Genomic DNA, 20,285 nt, shown 5'->3' on the forward strand with positions numbered 1-20,285 from the left:
ATTAAGAAATAATTTAATCTTTAATTTCTATTTTAATTTTTTTCTTCATAATTTTATAGAAGATATTAATGAAGAGATGGACGCTTTGGTGCTGCAAGATGCTGCGCAGTCAACGATGCAGCAGCTGATGCAACAAATGTTGCATCAGCTGCAAATATTTATGCAGCAGCAGGAGCAGCAGCAGCAGCAGCAGGAGCAGCAACAGCCGCCACAACCGCCACAGCAGCAGCCACAGCCGGAGCAAAGAGGTATATTATTACGAATTAATATAATATAATTTAAAGAATACACATACACACACACACACACACACGTACACACACATACACGCACGCACGCACGCACGCACACACACACACACACACACACACACGCACGCACGCACGCACAAATATATATACATACATAAATATATATCGTTTGTTTATTTTCTGAAAAATAAAATAAATAATGAATAAATTATAATTAATAATGCATATATACATATATACAGGGTGAGGCATCTAAAACAGGCCACCTGAATAACTCCGTTGGTAAGCCGAATACAAAAAAATTGTTCAGACAAAAGTTGTATGGTTTCAAGGGGGACATATGATGGTGTCATTAGTTTAATCTTGAAGAGCCACCCGAAGGTCACGTGAAGGTCAGCTCCAACTTTTTAAATGGGACACCTTATATGCTTTTGCATATTCTTGTAGCTCATCTCAAAAGCTTTCCAAAACACTACAATTATGTTAGTTTTCATTAAATACTTTCCAAGTTATGAGGCTTGAAATCATTTTTTAATTTTACATAAACCGTAAAATATCTTGTAAAATATTCATTTTTCGATTATTTTACCTTAATACTTTTATGTACAAAATAATGAGAAGAATCAATTGGTGTAAAGAAAACACATAATTACTTCGAACAAAAAAATGTAATTGTTAATTGCAAATTACATTTTTTTGTTCGAAGCAATTATGTGTTTTCTTTACACCAATTGATTCTTCTCATTATTTTGTACATAAAAGTATTAAGGAAAAATAATCGAAAAATGAATATTTTACAAGATATTTTACGGTTTATGTAAAATTAAAAAATTATTTCAAGCCTCATAACTTGGAAAGTATTTAATGAAAACTAACATAATTGTAGTGTTTTGGAAAGCTCTTGAGATGAGCTACAAGAATATGCAAAAGCACATAAGGTGTCCCATTTAAAAAGTTGGAGCTGACCTTCACGTGACCTTCGGGTGGCTCTTCAAGATTAAACTAATGACACCATCATATGTCCCCCTTGAAACCCTACAACCTTTGTCTGAACAATTTTTTTATATTCGGCTTACCAACGGAGTTATTCAGGTGGCCTGTTTTAGATGCCTCACCCTGTATATATATATGCATTATTATAATTTATTCATTATTTATTTTATTTTTCAGAAAATAAACAAAACAAAAGAGGAGGCGGCCGGGCCCGAGCTCGGTGGTATGCACAACGGGGTAGGAGCAGCAGGAGCGGCTGGGGCGGCCGAAGAGACGGCCGCGGCCGAGGAGTCGGCCGAGCCCGCGGAGTCGGCCGAGCCCGCGGAGGCCGAAGAGGCGGATGGGGGGACACAATAATAAAAAATTATTATTATTATTAAAAGTTTTTTAAATTATTATTATTATTATGAATAAAAAATAAAAAATATAATTAATAATTTATAGAATATTTATTTATCCAATATTTTATTCTTTCCTTTTATCCTTTATTCCCAGATATTTTTTTCTCCTATATATGAATGTGGTATAATAGGGCTCTAGGCGAAGGTCCACATAAGAAAACCTAACGCGCCATTGGTGATACCTCGTGGGTGGTATGGAAAATCGTCACACACATTAAATTTTTTTATTTTATTATTTTAAATGTATATTTATAGAGAAACAAGTTAAATTATTATACTAAATAGTTTTATAATATATTTTTGTAATATTATTAGTACATATTCATATTTATACATATATATTTGCATAATATATTTATAATGTATATATATATATATATTTAATAATATATATATATATATATATATATATATTATTAAATATATATTATAAATATATAAATATAAATATATAAATATATATTATTAAATATATATATAATATATACAGGGTGAGCCATTTTAATTTATCCACTTCAATAACTTTTTTATATTTGAATGTACAACAAAATGTTTGAAATAAAAGTTGCTTGACTTCGAGGGGGACAGAAGATGGGTGGCAAAAATTTGACCTTGGATAGTCATTTGAGGGTCACATAAAGGTTACTTTCAATTTCTTAAATGGAACCCCCTATTTTTCATTGCATACTCTTGTAGCTTATCTCGAGAGCTTTCTAAAACACTATAATGAAGTATTTCTTCCTTGAATACTTTTCGAGATATGAGGCTTGAAGTAATTTCTTAATTTTACATAAACCATAAAATATCTAGTAAAATATTCATTTTTCGATTATCTTACCTTCATACTTTTATGTACAAAATAATGAGAGGAATCAATTGATGTAAAGAAAACATACAGTTGTTTTTAAGAAAAAATATGGAATTGTTAATTGCAAATTACATATTTTTTCTTAGAAACAACTATGTGAAACAAATTGCAAAATATTGAAATTATGTGATACGCGCTGGCTTTCGCATTATTTATGTATCGAAAGACTTCTTGAATCTTGGGATACAATTAAATACTTTTTTACTGAAATGGTTGTGAGCGAAAAAACAAATTCTGGAGAATATCTATTGTCTATGATGGACAACGTTGAGATAAAAGTTTATTTTCTATTTTTAAAATACGTTTTGAATTTTTTTAATGCATTTAATGCATTTTTTTCAAGCATTAGAAACAAGGATTCATTTATTATATCCAAAATCTTTAAACTTTCTTTTCCAAATCTGTCGAAATTTTATAAAAGAAGAATATTTAAAACCATTTTCTTCAAATATTATATTTTCATTAAAAGAAAATCAAAAACCTACTAATGAAATTATTTTGGGATCAGAATGTGAGGAATAATCTAAACGAATTAACGCTGAAAGGTCACATAAACATAGTTACAATTGTTCGAGAGAATTGTTTATTATTTTATGTGACTGCTGCAGAAGAAATTCGTAAAAGATTACCTCTAAATAATATATTTTTATCAAAGTTACAAGTTTTTCGACCATATATAAGTTTATTTGATAACAATAGAGAAACATCATTCAATGATGTTTCTTTTATAGCTAAAATTATCGGCGGTTTTGATTTAAAGAAGGAATGGATGGCCTTACCATCAGATTTTACAATAGAAGAAAAACAAAACTTTTCTAAATTAAATTTCGAGAGCATGTGGAAAAAAATTTTACAAAATCGACACAACAATCTTGCTAAATATCCCAATTTAACAAATATTATAAGTACTATTCGATTTCTTCCAAATTTAAATGCCGATTCGGAGAGAATGTTTTCTCTTTTAAATAATTTAAAAACAAAAAAACGTAATAGTTTTTCGTCAGCTACTGTTAATGCTATTTGTGTATTTAAATCTGCATTAAAAATGAGAGGCGAGACAGCTATCAAAATGAAAATTGATGAAAAGCATTTGTCTCTTACGTCAGCGGATAAGTTATATGCTACCGTTGCTAAAAAAAATAAAAGTATTTTAAAATTACATGCTGCAGATATCATTGACATAGCTGGCCCCTCATCTCATAAATAATAAATTTATTACAAGCATTACGCTTGTAAAAGATAAATACGTGAAAAACATCTCGTCTGTTACAAATATCATATTTGTAAAAAGTAGGAGTATTAAGAATATTTTTGTCTGTATAACAGACATCATATTTGTGGAAAGTAAAAGTATTAAAATCATCTTGTCTGTGTAACAGACATCATATTTGTGGAAAGTAAAAGTATTAAAATCATCTTGTCTGTGTAACAGACATCATATTTGTGGAAAGTAAAAGTATTAAAATCATCTTGTCTGTGTAACAGACATCATATTTGTGGAAAGTAAAAATATTAAAAACATCTTGTCTGTGTAACAGACATCAAACTTGTAAATGATAAAATAATGCAATGTGGTATAATAGGGCTCTAGGCGAAGATCCACATAAAAAAATCTAACGCGCCATTGGTGATACCCCGTGGGTGGTGTGGAAAATCGCCACTCATTAAATTTTTTTTTTATTATTTTAAATGTATATATATATATATATATATATATATATATATAGATATATAGAGATATAGATATATAGATATATAGATATATAGAGATTTAAATGTATATATATATATATATATATATATAGAGAGAGAGAGAGAGAGAGAGAGAGAGAGAGAGAAAGAGAGAAAACAAGTGTTAAATTATTATAAAAAACTAAATAGTTTTATAATATATTTTTGTAATATAATTAGTACATATTTATATTTGTACATATATTTTTGTAATATATTTATAATGTATATATATATATATATATATATATATATATATATATATATTGTTACGCTCGCGGCGAGGACTTCGATTATTATCAAAGACGCGCGCGGAGAGATCGGCCGCTCGCGAGTCGCCCGAAATGAATAGACATTTTTACAAGGAACTCGGAACTCTTTAATGCACAACACAGAACAACACAGAACACTACAACGTAATCACAGAACGCTTTAACACAATATTAGTAATTCGGCTCGGCACGATACACAAACGCGTCCGCGCAGCTTGACAGCTGGAACCGAACTCAGATGACAGGTGCTCCTGTCAACAACCTCTTGACAACGCGCTTCTTTTCGTTAATCGGCGTCATCTTGATGAACACGGACATCAGGGCCGTAACACTTGCCCCCTCCTTATTAAATTGTCGTCCCGACAATTAAAGGCAGGAGGACTTTTAAAATTTTCAGAAATAGTCGAGCTCCGTTGTGTCCTCTTGTCCTACTCAGAGTTGCTGCTGCAGATTACCGGACGGCACATTTCCTCTTGAGCTCTGTTGTGTCCTCTTGTCCTACTCTGAGCTGCTGCTACAGATTACCGGACGACACATTTTCTTTTTCTGAATCGGCTTTCCTAGAGCTTTCCCTGGCGAATGGAATTCCCGCTGCATTTTCTCGTCCTACCCTGCGCTGCTGTCACAGGTTACCGGACAATGCATCCTCTTGGGTTCCATCGAAACTCAGGAACATCACCCGATGCGGGATCTTCGGACGAGAGGGGGGTAACCGTGGACCCAACATCCACGAAGGACTCCTCAAGTCCCTGCCTCGGCATTCGCCCTACGGCCCACGGGGAAACCACGGCTCAAAAACTGTGGGCGAGGCAGCACTTCAAGAAAATTATCTTTTTCTTTTTTCCTTTTCCAGAGGTTGTCAAATCCTTTTCTTTTCCAGAGGTTGTCAAGTCTTTAGATATTATCTTGCCTTTAAAAGAAAAAAAAGAAAGCAGCAATATTTGTAATTAATAAAATCAAATTAACAGTGGTAATTATTTACAAAAGTTCGGGCTCCGAAATTTCCTCAATTAAAAATCTGTCTATGATAGAAAGGAGCCAACCTATTAGCATGAACTACTTTTTGTCTATGTCTATTAGATCTTCGAATCGCAAAAACTACATCATTGAGTTTCTTCACTATTCGATAAGGACCCTCCCAGTTACTTTGTAATTTAGCAGCCCTTCCGAACGATCTTCGAGGATTAAAGAACCAAACATCCTGACCTACTTCGAAGAGAATTTATCTAGCTTTTCGATCATAACGAACCTTGGACCGCAAAGATTGTAGATTTATGCGTTGTCTAGCATATTCGTGGATATTCTGCATTTTTTTCTTTAAACTCCGGATATAACTTCCAATCGAAACCCTCCTATCTTCCTGGGGAGGACTTCCTCGCAGTAAATTCAAAGGTAAAGTTAAGTCACGAGCGAAATACATTTCCGCAGGGGAAACACCCGTGACCTCATGTTTTGAAGATCGATGAGCCAATAAAAACATAGGAATCCAACTATCCCAATCTTTTTGATTCTCTGCAACAAATTTTGCTAAATAATTTAAAATCGTCTGATGATGACGTTCAACTTATCCATTAGACTGTGGATATAAAGCAGTAGTCCTCGTTTTCCTAATCCCTAACTGAGCGTGTCACCTCCTGAAAAATCTTTGATTCAATGTTTTTACCCTGATCGGTATGTATCTCCGAAGGAACTCCATGACGGAAAACTATCTGACTCACAAAAGCCTCCGCTACCGTATTGGCTTTAATATTTTTTAATGGAAGAGCCTCAACCCATTTCGTGAAACAATCGACCGTAACCAACAAGTATCGATTTCCGTTTGAAGTAGTAAGAAGAGGACCGAGAATATTCATTTGGACCCTTTCAAACGGAGCCCCTACATTATATACTTGCATTGGTGATTTTCCTTCTCCGAAGGACCCTTTTTGGCAACACAAATTTCACAAGAACGGCACCAGTCCTCCACATCATGTTTGCACGTAGCCCAATAGAAACATTTCCGAATCTTATCTAATGTTTTGTTCACTCCAAAATGTCCGCCTGTAGCAGAATCGTGGGCAAGTTCTAGTATTCGACTGATGCAACTCCTGGGAACAATAATCTGAAGAACGAAAGATTTCAAATTCCGAGACTCCCATCTCTTGAAAAGAACACCATTTTCTAAAATTAAGGAATCCCAATACGACCAGTAAATTTTTGCCGAAACATCCTGCGAAGAAACTTCTTCGTGAAGAGGACGTCTTCCTGATTCCTTAGCTCGAAGAAATAAAGAAATTACAGGATCTTCTAACTATTTTCTGCGCCAATCCTCCAAGTTTTCTTCCTCCAAGACTATACGGGCCACTGAATTTTCTTTAGACTCAGCTTTAGCACAGTAAGCACAGCTCTTTTCTGCACAAGGTTGTCTCGACAATCCGTCAGCATTTTGATGTAGTCGACCCTTTCGATGGATTATTTCAAACTCAAACTGTTGTAATCTTTCAAGCCACCGGGCTAACTGACCCTCCAGATCTTTAAAAGACATTAACCAGCGAAGAGAAATATGATCTGTACGAATCAGGAACTTCCTTCCATATAAATAATGATGAAAAGATTTGAGTGATTCCACTATAGCCAAAAGTTCTCGACGAGTCACACAATAATTCTTCTCAGCTTTACTAAGGACTCGGCTATAATACGCAATCATCTTCTCCGAGCCGTCCTGAATCTGAGATAAAACTGCTCCAATTCCATGATTCGAAGCATCAGTATCTAGAATGAACTCTCCAAGCTGAGTGGGAAAAGAAAAGATCGGTGAAGAGATCAACTTACACTTTAACTCCTGAAACGCTTCCTGACACGCCTGGGTCCATTCAAATTTATACTGATTTTCAGTAAGCAAAAACAGGGGTTTTGCTATCAAAGAAAAACCTTTTACGAATTTCCTATAGTAGGAACAAAATCCCAGAAAACTACGGACTTGCTTTTTATTCTGAGGAATAGGCCAATTTTCTACCGCCGAAATTTTCTCGGGGTCCGTAGCAACACCTTGTCCAGAAACAACATGTCCCAAATACTTCACTTTCCTACCAAAGAGGGAACACTTTTTAGGATTGATTCTCAGGCCCGCTGAACGGAAGCGAAGAAAAACCTCCCTTAGGTTTGATAGCATCTCTTCAAAAGTTTTACTGAAAACAATAATATCGTCCAGATAGACCAAACAAATTTTAAACAGGATGTTCTGTAACACCTTTTCCATTAAACGCTCAAAGGTCGCTGGAGCATTACATAAACCGAAAGGCATTACCTTGAATTGCCATAAACCGTTTCCTACAGAAAACGCAGTTTTTTCTCTATCCAAAGGATGAACTTTCACCTGCCAGTATCCACTTTTCAGGTCTAGGGTCGAAAACCAAGAATTTCCAGACAACTGATCCAAAATATCCTCAATACGTGGAAGGGGATAGGAATCTTTGAGGGTAACAGCATTCAACTTCCGAAAATCCACACAAAACCTCAATGAGCCGTCCTTTTTCTTTACAAGGACTACAGAAAAAGTCCATGGGCTTTGCGACTCTTCAATGACATCCTGAGATTTCATTTCCCGAATTATACGATTAACCTCCTCTTTGAGATGTAAAGGGATCCTGCGAGGAGCCTGTTTGATGGGATTAGAATCTTTTAGTTTAATAACATGTTCTAAAACACAATTTCCCGAAGTTAAATCCTCCGAAAATATATCTTGGAATTCCCTCAGGAATTCAGCAAAAAGATCCTTTTGGTGAGAATTTAAGTCTCTAGAATTCTCTTCAAATAAAGTTTTCAAAGAACACGGGACTTCTGAAATTATTCGTTTACAGGGGAACTCAAGGGTCTTTTCAGAATTACCAAAAAAAGGATCGAAAATTTTTTTGCAAATTCAGCATTTGAAGGAAATCAGCTCCCAATATACAATCGTCAGAAATATTTGCAACTAGCATCGGAACATCTAAAGAAAACTCCCCTAATTTAACTTGGACAATGACTTTAAAAAGAATCGGAACAACTTCTCCCGTAGGGTATCTAATAAAACTTCCCCTAACCTCATACCGCCGTCCTGGCACTTTAACCAGATTTTTATTCAAAACCGAGATATCGGAGCCCGTGTCAATTTTAAAATTACGGCTATTATGATCAACCGAACCTTTATAACAAAACAAAAACGAATCTTCTCTTATCCTTCCTAAATTAAAATATTTTTCATTTGGGGCATTCATTCCCCCAGTCGAACCCGCCCCGGAAAGCTCGACTAATTCTTGTTTTCCTCGTATGATGGGCATTCTGATCGGAAGTGCCCCTCAGCGCCGCAGTGCCAACACTCTTTTTTTGACTCGAAGCTGTTCTTCCGAAATTTATTATTCTTATTCTCTAACCTCCCTTTACCGTTTTCGTTTGTTTTCGCCTCCCCAGTCTTTTGTCCGCCGAATTTGTTATTAAATCTGTTATTAAATTTATTATTAAATTTATTAAATTTGTTTTTGGGAAAGCTATTTTCTTGGATGACTTTCACAGCCATCGCTCTTTCTACCGCGACTTTTAAGGAAGAAATATTCTTTAACTGTAGAGTTCTCTTCAGAAAACCGTCTGTCAACGCGGCTATGAATTGCGCGCAAGCAATTTTATCCCTGACCTCGTGGGAACATTCGGGGTAAGCGAGTCGAGATAGTCTTTCTAGATCCGCGCCCAGGGAAGCCAAATCCTCCGAAATTTTCTGCCTTCTATTAGTGAATTGGGAATAAAAAGACTGAGCCAGATGCCCCTCCCCGAAACGTAATTCCAATTTTGATTTCAAATCCTCGTATCCCAAATTCCCGATTTCGAAAATTCCATCTAAAACCGAACGCGCTTTATCCCTTAAACAAGCTGCCAAGGCTACAGTCTTGTGAGAATCGCTCCATCCGGCACGCGCAATCAACTCGAATTGAGTAAGAAATTCGCGCAAGGGAGCACTTCCGTCGTAATTATCGGGTTTTAGTTTGAAACCGAGCTCGAGAGAATGTAAGTCCGCGTCGCGCGCTCTAATATTGGAAGGACTTAACTGTGGAGCTGGTGGTTGACGCTCTCGCTGAAGATTCTCTTCCAGACGACGGAGCTCGCCGTTCCTTTCCCGGAGCTGCGCCTCGAATTCAGCGCGCATCTGCCGACGCTCCTCTCGCAGCTCGCGGATCTCCCGCATCGCAGCCTGGAGCGTGGTCGCCTCCAACGACGGTCCGAAGAAGGAAGCGGGGTCGCCGCTCGGATCCTTTTGCGCGTAGAGACGCCCGTTGCTGGTTCCTGCAGCTCGAAATTGGTGGCCATCTCTCTGTCCTTTTTGGCACAAAACGTTGCTCAGAAGGAATTACCGCGGGGTCCGTTCAATCCCGGACGAGCCCCCAAAATGTTACGCCCGCGGCGAGGACTTCGATTATTATCGAAGACGCGCGCGGAGAGATCGGCCACTCGCGAGTCGCGCGAAATGAATAGACACTTTTACAAGGAACTCGGAACTCTTTAATGCACAACACAGAATAACACAGAACACTACAACGTAATCACAGAACGCTTTAACACAATATTAGTAATTCGGCTCGGCACGATACACAAACGCGTCCGCGCAGCTTGACAGCTGGAACCGAACTCAGATGACAGGCGCTCCTGTCAACAACCTCTTGACAACGCGCTTCTTTTCGTTAATCGGCGCCGTCCCGATGAACACGGACATCAGGGCCGTAACAATATATATATATATATATATATATATATATATACATTATAAATATATTAGAAGGTATATATATATATATATATTATAAATATATTAAATATTATATATATATATATATTATACAAATATATTATAATTCTTTAAATATTATTCTTTATAATATGTTTATAATATGTATGTGTATACATATATATATATATATATATATATATATATATACAGATACATATTATAAACACATTATACAATACAAATGCTGTAAAAAAAACATTGAGCGCATATCGAAATATCGAGGACGCGTCGCGTGTTGCCCGTCTTTCGGTAGGAAGGAGACAGAAGACTGTATTCTGTCCTCTTCTTCTATCCGAAGCTAGCCGAAGCACCGAGCTCACACGTACGCTTACGCTTACATCCTCATTACCCCCTCCACGCCGTGTTGCATGTTGCTTGCGGCGGAGATCTGGCAGCTTTGGTGTAACAAAAAGTAGCAAAGAAAAAATCAAAACATTGGAGTACACACATTGACGTAGAAATTTTCTTCAGTGTAGGAAAAGTAAAGAGAAAGAAAGAGAAAGAATCAAAACTTTGGAGTATACACACTGACGTGGAATAAATTCAAAACTTGGAAGCTTTTAATAAGATATCTTACTATACTAAAACGAATTTCTATTGGATGTTGATCAACATTTCAAACAATTACTACACTAACTAACACGATTTGAACACCTCTTGCAACCGATTAATGGCCTGGTTAAAGATTATAAAGATTTATTTGTTTTAGATAAAACACTCTTCTAAACAAATCGATCAAATTTAAAAAATCAAACGTAGAATTATAGAGAAGAGAATTATATGAGAGACCTTTCCAATAATATATTACTCGACCCCCCTTCCCGTTTAAAATTTTTAAGGGTTGTCACCCCCGCCTAGGGGGTGGAAGTTGAGGATAAGAGTTTTACGTCAATAGATGTCCCCCTTCCAATAATAATTGACATGTTTTTGCATTTTTTCGAAAAATCATTTTTGTAAGAGTTATTCAGTTTGTTTCCTTTTCGATGGCCCACCCTGTATATACAGGGTGATTCAAAATAACCCCTGTGTCCGTAAAATGACACATTGTTGAGTCAATTCTAAGACGATTTTTCATTTTGCAAAATTTCGTCCGAAGCTTAGTTTTCGAATTATTAAAGAAAGAAGTTAACGCATGACGGGTCGGATACAAGAGGCAGGCAAGGGTGACGCGAGACCCGTCAGACGCGGGCGCTTACGCGGGGCGCCTGCTGCGATCAGCTGATCGCTATACACAGACACACATGCGACACATACATTCTCTGTCTGCTGTCTGTCTGTCTGTCTCTCTCTCTCTCTCTTTCTCTCTCTCTCTCTCTCTCTCTCTCTCTCTTTCATTCGCTCACTCTCTCACGTGTATTTTTTTTTTTTTTTTTTTTTTACGAGAGGGGAAAATGCATTTTATGCATACCCACCGGTCGATCCAGTGAGTTATGTGGGACTCGAGTACCAAGTCGAATTACCAACTCGGTACTCCCTACCCACTAAAAACCCCTCTCTTTTCGCGAATTTTCTTTGACACACTGTCCCTCTGTCCTTCCCGAGATCCGTTTTCACATAACGTTAAAAAATAGTTATTATTACCTTGTTCGATGACTTCTGATGTATTGCTGTAATTGCTTGAAGGAGAAATGAATTTTCCGATAGATCGTACGTTCTCAAATTTAACGTAGATATCACGTTGCACAAGACAGAAATCCACACTAAATTATTAACTGAAAGTTTTTCTTCTTTTATGAACTGCATTCTTTTATAAACTTTAACGTAATCACATTTATTTATTCACTCGATGAGACGAGATATTTACTGATGACTCTATCACTAATCACTGTCGAATAATAACTGTTGGCGATTAAAAATCACTCGATGAAAGAAACACGCGCGGACACGTTACTACACGACGCGACAATGCGACGATAATTACTCGGCGACTGCAAGTACCGCTGCTTCCTTGTCATGGTAGGTTGCGGTAGGTTAAGGTACTACTGGCGCTATCGAACGCGATCATGTGTTCGATTGAAGAATGCGTGGTAGACGTAAAGAATAAACATTTAACATATTAATATTATTATCATGAATGTGTGTGATGTCCATACATCGTATGATATCTATTTAAAAATTAATTAGATTAAATAAGTGTTTTTAAAATATTTATTACTTTTATACACCCATATTAAATATTAATATTAAATATTTATTTAATTATTTTATCTATATTATTTACTATTTTATTTAACTATTTTATTTAACTATTTTATCTTTAACTATTCTATTTATTTATTTATCTATTTCATCTATTTATTTTTAACTATTTATTATCAATGATCGAAAATCGGTCATTGATAATAAATAGTTAAAAATAAATAGATGAAATAGATAAATAAATAAATAGAATAGTTAAAGATAAAATAGTTAAATAAAATAGTTAAATAAAATAGTAAATAATATAGATAAAATAATTAAATAAATATTTAATATTAATATTTAATATGGGTGTATAAAAGTAATAAATATTTTAAAAACACTTATTTAATCTAATTAATTTTTAAATAGATATCATACGATGTATGGACATCACACACATTCATGATAATAATATTAATATGTTAAATGTTTATTCTTTACGTCTACCACGCATTCTTCAATCGAACACATGATCGCGTTCGATAGCGCCAGTAGTACCTTAACCTACCGCAACCTACCATGACAAGGAAGCAGCGGTACTTGCAGTCGCCGAGTAATTATCGTCGCATTGTCGCGTCGTGTAGTAACGTGTCCGCGCGTGTTTCTTTCATCGAGTGATTTTTAATCGCCAACAGTTATTATTCGACAGTGATTAGTGATAGAGTCATCAGTAAATATCTCGTCTCATCGAGTGAATAAATAAATGTGATTACGTTAAAGTTTATAAAAGAATGCAGTTCATAAAAGAAGAAAAACTTTCAGTTAATAATTTAGTGTGGATTTCTGTCTTGTGCAACGTGATATCTACGTTAAATTTGAGAACGTACGATCTATCGGAAAATTCATTTCTCCTTCAAGCAATTACAGCAATACATCAGAAGTCATCGAACAAGGTAATAATAACTATTTTTTAACGTTATGTGAAAACGGATCTCGGGAAGGACAGAGGGACAGTGTGTCAAAGAAAATTCGCGAAAAGAGAGGGGTTTTTAGTGGGTAGGGAGTACCGAGTTGGTAATTCGACTTGGTACTCGAGTCCCACATAACTCACTGGATCGACCGGTGGGTATGCATAAAATGCATTTTCCCCTCTCGTAAAAAAAAAAAAAAAAAAAAATACACGTGAGAGAGTGAGCGAATGAAAGAGAGAGAGAGAGAGAGAGAGAGAGAGAAAGAGAGAGAGAGAGAGAGACAGACAGACAGACAGCAGACAGAGAATGTATGTGTCGCATGTGTGTCTGTGTATAGCGATCAGCTGATCGCAGCAGGCGCCCCGCGTAAGCGCCCGCGTCTGACGGGTCTCGCGTCACCCTTGCCTGCCTCTTGTATCCGACCCGTCATGCGTTAACTTCTTTCTTTAATAATTCGAAAACTAAGCTTCGGACGAAATTTTGCAAAATGAAAAATCGTCTTAGAATTGACTCAACAATGTGTCATTTTACGGACACAGGGGTTATTTTGAATCACCCTGTATATATATATATATATTGCGACGCTTTTTTCAATTCTAATTTTTATTCTCGCGGGGGAGCGGAAGCGCCGTCAAAAACATAAGGGTTTTGGTGTACTCGCGATCGGCGGGACAGGGATGGAGGGTGTCCGCGCGAGCCGCGGCGGAGCGAAGGCCGTCTCGATACCTCGGAAATGGGCGCCAGGCACGGTCTCTCACGTACCAGTTTTCACGAATTTTTCGAAAAGCGCGAAAGGATACGACAGCCCGCTTCGCCACGGGCTGGCTAGCTCGCCTAACGGTAGAGGGGCGGGGTTTGAAAGAAAAAGTTAATTGATTGAGCGAGCTTACTAAATTGACGAACAAAGACGGACACAGAAATCACAGATGATCGCCAGCCAAATAAAGAACGCGAGATTTAATAGAAAAAAATAACAGATTTATTAAGAAAGTACAAAGGTATTAACAGAGAAGAAATAAAATTCGATACAAAATGGAAACAGCAATAATGTACTAGCCACGAACGGACAATAAATCTCGAAACGCTAGAAAAACGCGCGATATTCTAAGTCGGTCTAATAAAGAGCGTCTATTACGGAGGCTTCCTAAAATCGAAGCTCCTGAGAACAATAATTTCTATAACGGAATTTTGGTAACTCGAATTCTCGCTAACAGTCGTACCATACGCGATAGAGAGAGAGAGCGATAGCACCTGCCTATCATTTGCAGCTTCGACAGCCTCGCAGAGATCTTACTAATTAACTGCGTATCTCGCAATTTCCTCCGAGCGTACTCGAAGTCGACAACCCAGAAATAAGACAGCCGATTAGTTACGCAATAAGCGAAAAGATATTAGTTTCGCGAGGAGAGATCTCGCATACGACTGGCGGACGATACCGGCGAAGTTCGATCGCCGGCGGCGGTCGGAGATTGTTCCGCTTTTTGCTGCGACGCTCGCAACTTAAATTTTTCTGACGATCGGGGCGATGCGACAATGTCGTGTCACACCCCCGATACCTTCAACAGCGTGAGAATTAATTATCTTCTCGGTCTCAAGGCAATAAGGAAGGCCGGGCGACAGTCCCGCACCGCGCCTCCTTCGATAGCCGCAATATTTGCCAGGAATTTCCTGACCTCAGATATCGATACTTAGAATCGTGCGATACTCGCACACCGCGACAATTTCAAGGAATTAAGTTTCTCTTTTTTTTTTTGAGACAAACAACTCGCACGCACACAATGGACGCGACAATAATACGCAGTTTCACGCAATATTCACGAACGACGATGATACTACACGAGGACGCATTAATCACGACCAATTACGTTCCACAGACTCGCTCTGAGACATATTTCAGAGGTGCGAGACGCGGCTTCGACAACCAAACGACAGCCCGTGCGAACTACGCATCGCTCGCGATTTACGACGTACGCGGTCGATACCCAACGGTCGAATGCTACGCGTATTACGCACCCTGACACCCGGAGAGAGACAAGAATTACCCTACGATACGCACTTCCGTCGCCAGTGTCCGCGCTTCCTCAGCCGCTTGTCTCCGATCGCCCGAAATGCACAAAATCGACCGACTCAGCAGAAGGCTCGAGCAATCGCGATAACTGCCGTAATGGCGACGGCGACAGAACGGCCGGCGAGCGGACACAATTAATTACGCGGTGCACAATAATTCGTGGGCAACCTCACCGACGGAGCTCCTCCTGTCTGCGGGGATGATCCTCGGCCTCGTCCTCGATGTTTCGTCTCGAGCCCGCTCACACGACAATATTCGAGATTCTTTTTACCGTTTCAGTCGAGCGGTCGCGACAAAGTGATCCCTGGATCGCGAGATCCAGGGTCGATAGCAGAGTCGCTGACCGCGCAGGGGGATGCGCGGACCCCCGGCCAATTAGCGGCCGACACGCGCGAGGTCCTGGCGCCTCGCGCGCCACGCGAGGCATTATCGCGCCCCGCGCGAAATAGCGCCAAACTTGAACGCTGCCGCGGGCCCTTGTTCGGCCCGGGTGAGGTCCTTCCCTCGCCGATCCTCTCTTGGAGGATGGTTGTCGTATCGGCTGTCGTTCCCGGCTGTCGAGGAGAGGCAAAGCTGCTCTCTCCTGTTCGGATTTCCGATGCCGGGTTCTCGGGGTCAGGCTCCTCCGTTCTTCCGAATTTCCCTCGGCTGTCGTTTTTAGCTGTCGCGGGGAGGCGATGCTGCTCTCCCCTGTTCTTCGGTGTTCGGTGGTGAGGTGCCTCAATCCAGACTCGATACAAGTAAAAAAAAAGAATTAATATTACGCGCAATTTCGTATTACTCGCTCGGCTCTCCGGGGAGTGCGATAGCTCTCTCTCTCTCTCTTGACCTTGGGCGCGGCCACTCGGCTTGCGCCCCGTCAAAATTGCCGGGGCGAATGTACGCGACGTGACGGCCACGTCACAATATATATATATATATATATATATATATATATATATATACAGGGTGGGGAAAAAGTATGGAAGCAAACAATTATTTCCGAAACTATTCATTTTTCGACAAAATGTCTTAGACATAATTTTTATGGTATGAAAAGATGTATTATGTGGCATAGACGGCATGACCTTGAAATGACCCTTACGAGCTGCATATAAATAATGTAAAAAATTTCAAATGGAACTCGTCAGTTTTTGTTACAGATTCTTGTAGCTGATGTCGAAACGTTTACAAAACACTGCATATGAGCCCCATTCCCTTAAAAACACTCGCAATTACGAAACAATTGTAATACAAACAATTTGTATGCACATTGACATTGCTTACTGATATCGCATCATGACGTTCAGTTGCGTCCACTAATAACATGTAATTGTACTTGTTGTCATATGATACACTGTCTATGAGTATTCATTGGATGAATCGCACTTATCTTGTCTTAACTGGTTGGATGAATCGCACTTATCTTCCCTTAACTGGTTGGATAAATCGCACTTATCTTGCCTTAACTGGTTGGATGAATCGCACTTATCTTGTCTTAACTGGTTGGATGAATCGCACTTATCTTGCCTTAACTGGTTGGATGAATCGCACTTATCTTCCCTTAACTGGTTGGATGAATCGCACTTATCTTGCCTTAACTGGTTGGATGAATCGCACTTATCTTACCTTAACTGGTTGGATGAATCGCACTTATCTTGTCTTAACTGGTTGGATGAATCGCACTTATCTTCCCTTAACTGGTTGGATGAATCGCACTTATCTTGTCTTAACTGGTTGGATGAATCGCACTTATCTTGCCTTAACTGGTTGGATGAATCGCACTTATCTTGTCTTAACTGATTGGATGAATCGCACTTATCTTGTCTTAACTGGTTGGATGAATCGCACTTATCTTGTCTTAACTGATTGGATGAATCGCACTTATCTTGTCTTAACTGGTTGGATGAATCGCACTTATCTTACCTTAACTGGTTGGATGAATCGCACTTATCTTGTCTTAATTGGTTGGATGAATCGCACTTATCTTGTCTTAACTGGTTGGATGAATCGCACTTATCTTACCTTAACTGGTTGGATGAATCGCACTTATCTTACCTTAACTGGTTGGATGAATCACGCAATCTCTTTCCTTGAGTACGGTTTGATGTACGCCTTAACTGATTCTACGAACTTCGCGTGTCTTTCGTATCGGCAGAAATGATCGAAGCGAGTTATTCTCCATTTGTTGCAGTAATCGCTGTTGTACTGATCTCTCATAATGACGTTCAGTCGCGTTACACACATTCATGTAATCACACGTACGCTGTCTATTTTCAATTTCGTCGATACGAATTATCACAATTGTTTCGTAACTAGGAGTGTTTTTAAGGGAATGGGGCTCATATGCAGTGTTTTGTAAACGTTTCGACATCAGCTACAAGAATCTGTAACAAAAACTGACGAGTTCCATTTGAAATTTTTTGTTATTTGTATGCTCGTAAGGGTCATTTCAAGATCATGCCGTCTATGCCACATAATACTTTTCATACCATAAAAATTATGTCTAAGACATTTTGTCGAAAAATGAATAATTTCGGAAATAATTGTTTGCTTCCATACTTTTTCCCCACCCTGTATAGTTGTTCAATTTGATTAATATTATTTAATATTATTAAAGTTATTTAATATTATTAAATTGAATTATAACATTAAATATGTATTAGAATATATAATATGTATCTTAAATAATTAAATATTTGAATATTTTATTTTTTTCATGTAACAGCTCAATAGCGCGCGCGAAGCGCGCGCCTGTATTGTTCTGGTTTAATCAAAATAAAAAGAATTATAAAAATAAACAGTTCGGAAATGCCGAAAAAGCCGCAGGAAGCAACCACAACTAAAATGCAAATTGTAAGTACGAATTTTTATTATATTTGTAACGTTCTGATTTTCCGGAGATTAGATTGCGGATAGACTCGTCGGATTCTGGGTAATAAGCGGTGAGCGAATTGTAGGTAAAAACTGATTTATTCAGATAGTATGCGTGTGTACAAGATTGACGGTGAGTGTACAAAACGTGTGTATCTCGGTGCGAGTATATAAGTGTGAGCGTGTGTAAGAAATTGCGTATAAACGTGAGCGTGTTCGTATGTATAAATGTCTGAATGCGCGTGCAAAATGCAGTTGGTTAAATGTGCCGGTATAAATGCGGTTCGTAAATCGAATGAATGCGCTAATATAATTTGTGTGTATAAAAACGTTGTTTTGACGCGCGCGGCTATGCGCTCGGAATCGGTCGAAGACCTCGCGTTGTTTTGACGGTGTTTTTGCCGCGTTTCTTGCGCGGGGAATCCCGTCGTTCCGGGAATCCCGTATACGGAGAAAAAGCTGGTGGATTCTGTGAAATAATATTCTATTTCCTTGAACGGAAAATCGCGCTGATAATTTAGGATCGCGTTTTGACACAGCTGGCCTCGAGAACTCTCGATCGGGGCGGCTCTGAACTCCTCCTTCCGTGGGTTTTGCCAGCCGGGATGTGGAGGAGCGGATGGACGCAGTACCCCACGCGATAGCGAGAACTCTCGGCTCAGGCTGAGTACTCTCGACCTGCTTGATCGGGGCGGTAGTGCCGGTTTTCAGGTGCTAGGTAATTCTCTCGAGCGTACAGCTTAAGAGCGGAACAGGAGAATGTGATTATAAGCCGAAATATGGTCTTTTTATACCGGCTAATTACCCGCGTCGGCGCGCGGCGGTGTTACTCCTTCCGAACGGGTTAATTGCGGTATGGTACGGTCGGGCCCGTTCGGAGGGATTCGGGTTTGCGCCGAGCGCGGGTTTTCGCCGGTCGGTCGGTCGGGCCGCGTCGGCTTCGCTCGGCAATTCTCGGCCGTTTAATCGCTTCGATTTCAACGGCCCCGGTCTTTGAGAAGAGTATTAAAAATGTGGGCGCACCGCGCCCCTGCCTCTGCCCGGCGGGTGTTCTACCGGGCGGCAGCTTCCGGCTGATGTTATTGCCAGGAATTCGGAACGGTGCATCGGAGTGCACCGTTACATATTCTTATACATACATATACACGCACATGCACGCACGCACACACGCACGTTCGCACACACAAACACACACACACACACACGTACGCACGCACGCAACATTCATGCATGCGCGTACGCAACATACACGCACGCACACACATATACACAAACAACACGCATTTGAAATACACATACACATTCGCACGCAGAAAGAACGCACATGCACGCACGAACACATGTACGCGCACGCACACAAACACACACGCAAGTCCACACGCATGCACGCACGCATTTATGCATGCACGCAAGCAATGCACACGGACGCACACATGCACTACACACACAACGCATTTCAAACGCACATTAAGAGACACGGTAGTGTCTTGTGCTAGGTCCCGCATAAGCAACAAGACACTCCGTATATTATTACGCGAGTCGGATAGTTTGAGATGTTCGAGATTATCATATTGAAATAATCGCTGAACGGATCGAGTTCTTACTAGGCTTAATTGATAGCTTGAGTTTGATTTATATAAGAAAAGTGTCTTTATTTTTGCTCTACGTGCATCGTGAACAGCAATATTATGATCCAAAGTCGAAATATGAAAAATTCTCATTAAGATACGTCGTTTTGGTCAACGCTCAAGTCCCCAATGCGCAAGCGTACAAAGTTGTACGCATTCGACGTAAGATTGCGCTAGCGGCGCTCCGCGATGTTAAGACTATTATATACAGGGTGTCCCATTTTAATCGATGGATTCAAATTTCTCCTAAACTACGCCAGCTACAAAAAAATGTTTCAGACAAAAGTTGTATGGCTTGAAGAGGAATATAAGGTGGTGTCATTGGTTTGACATT

This window comes from Camponotus floridanus, unplaced genomic scaffold (genome assembly GCF_003227725.1).
Source record: "Camponotus floridanus strain SB8 unplaced genomic scaffold, Cflo_v7.5 scaffold132, whole genome shotgun sequence".
NCBI lineage: Eukaryota > Metazoa > Arthropoda > Insecta > Hymenoptera > Formicidae > Camponotus > Camponotus floridanus.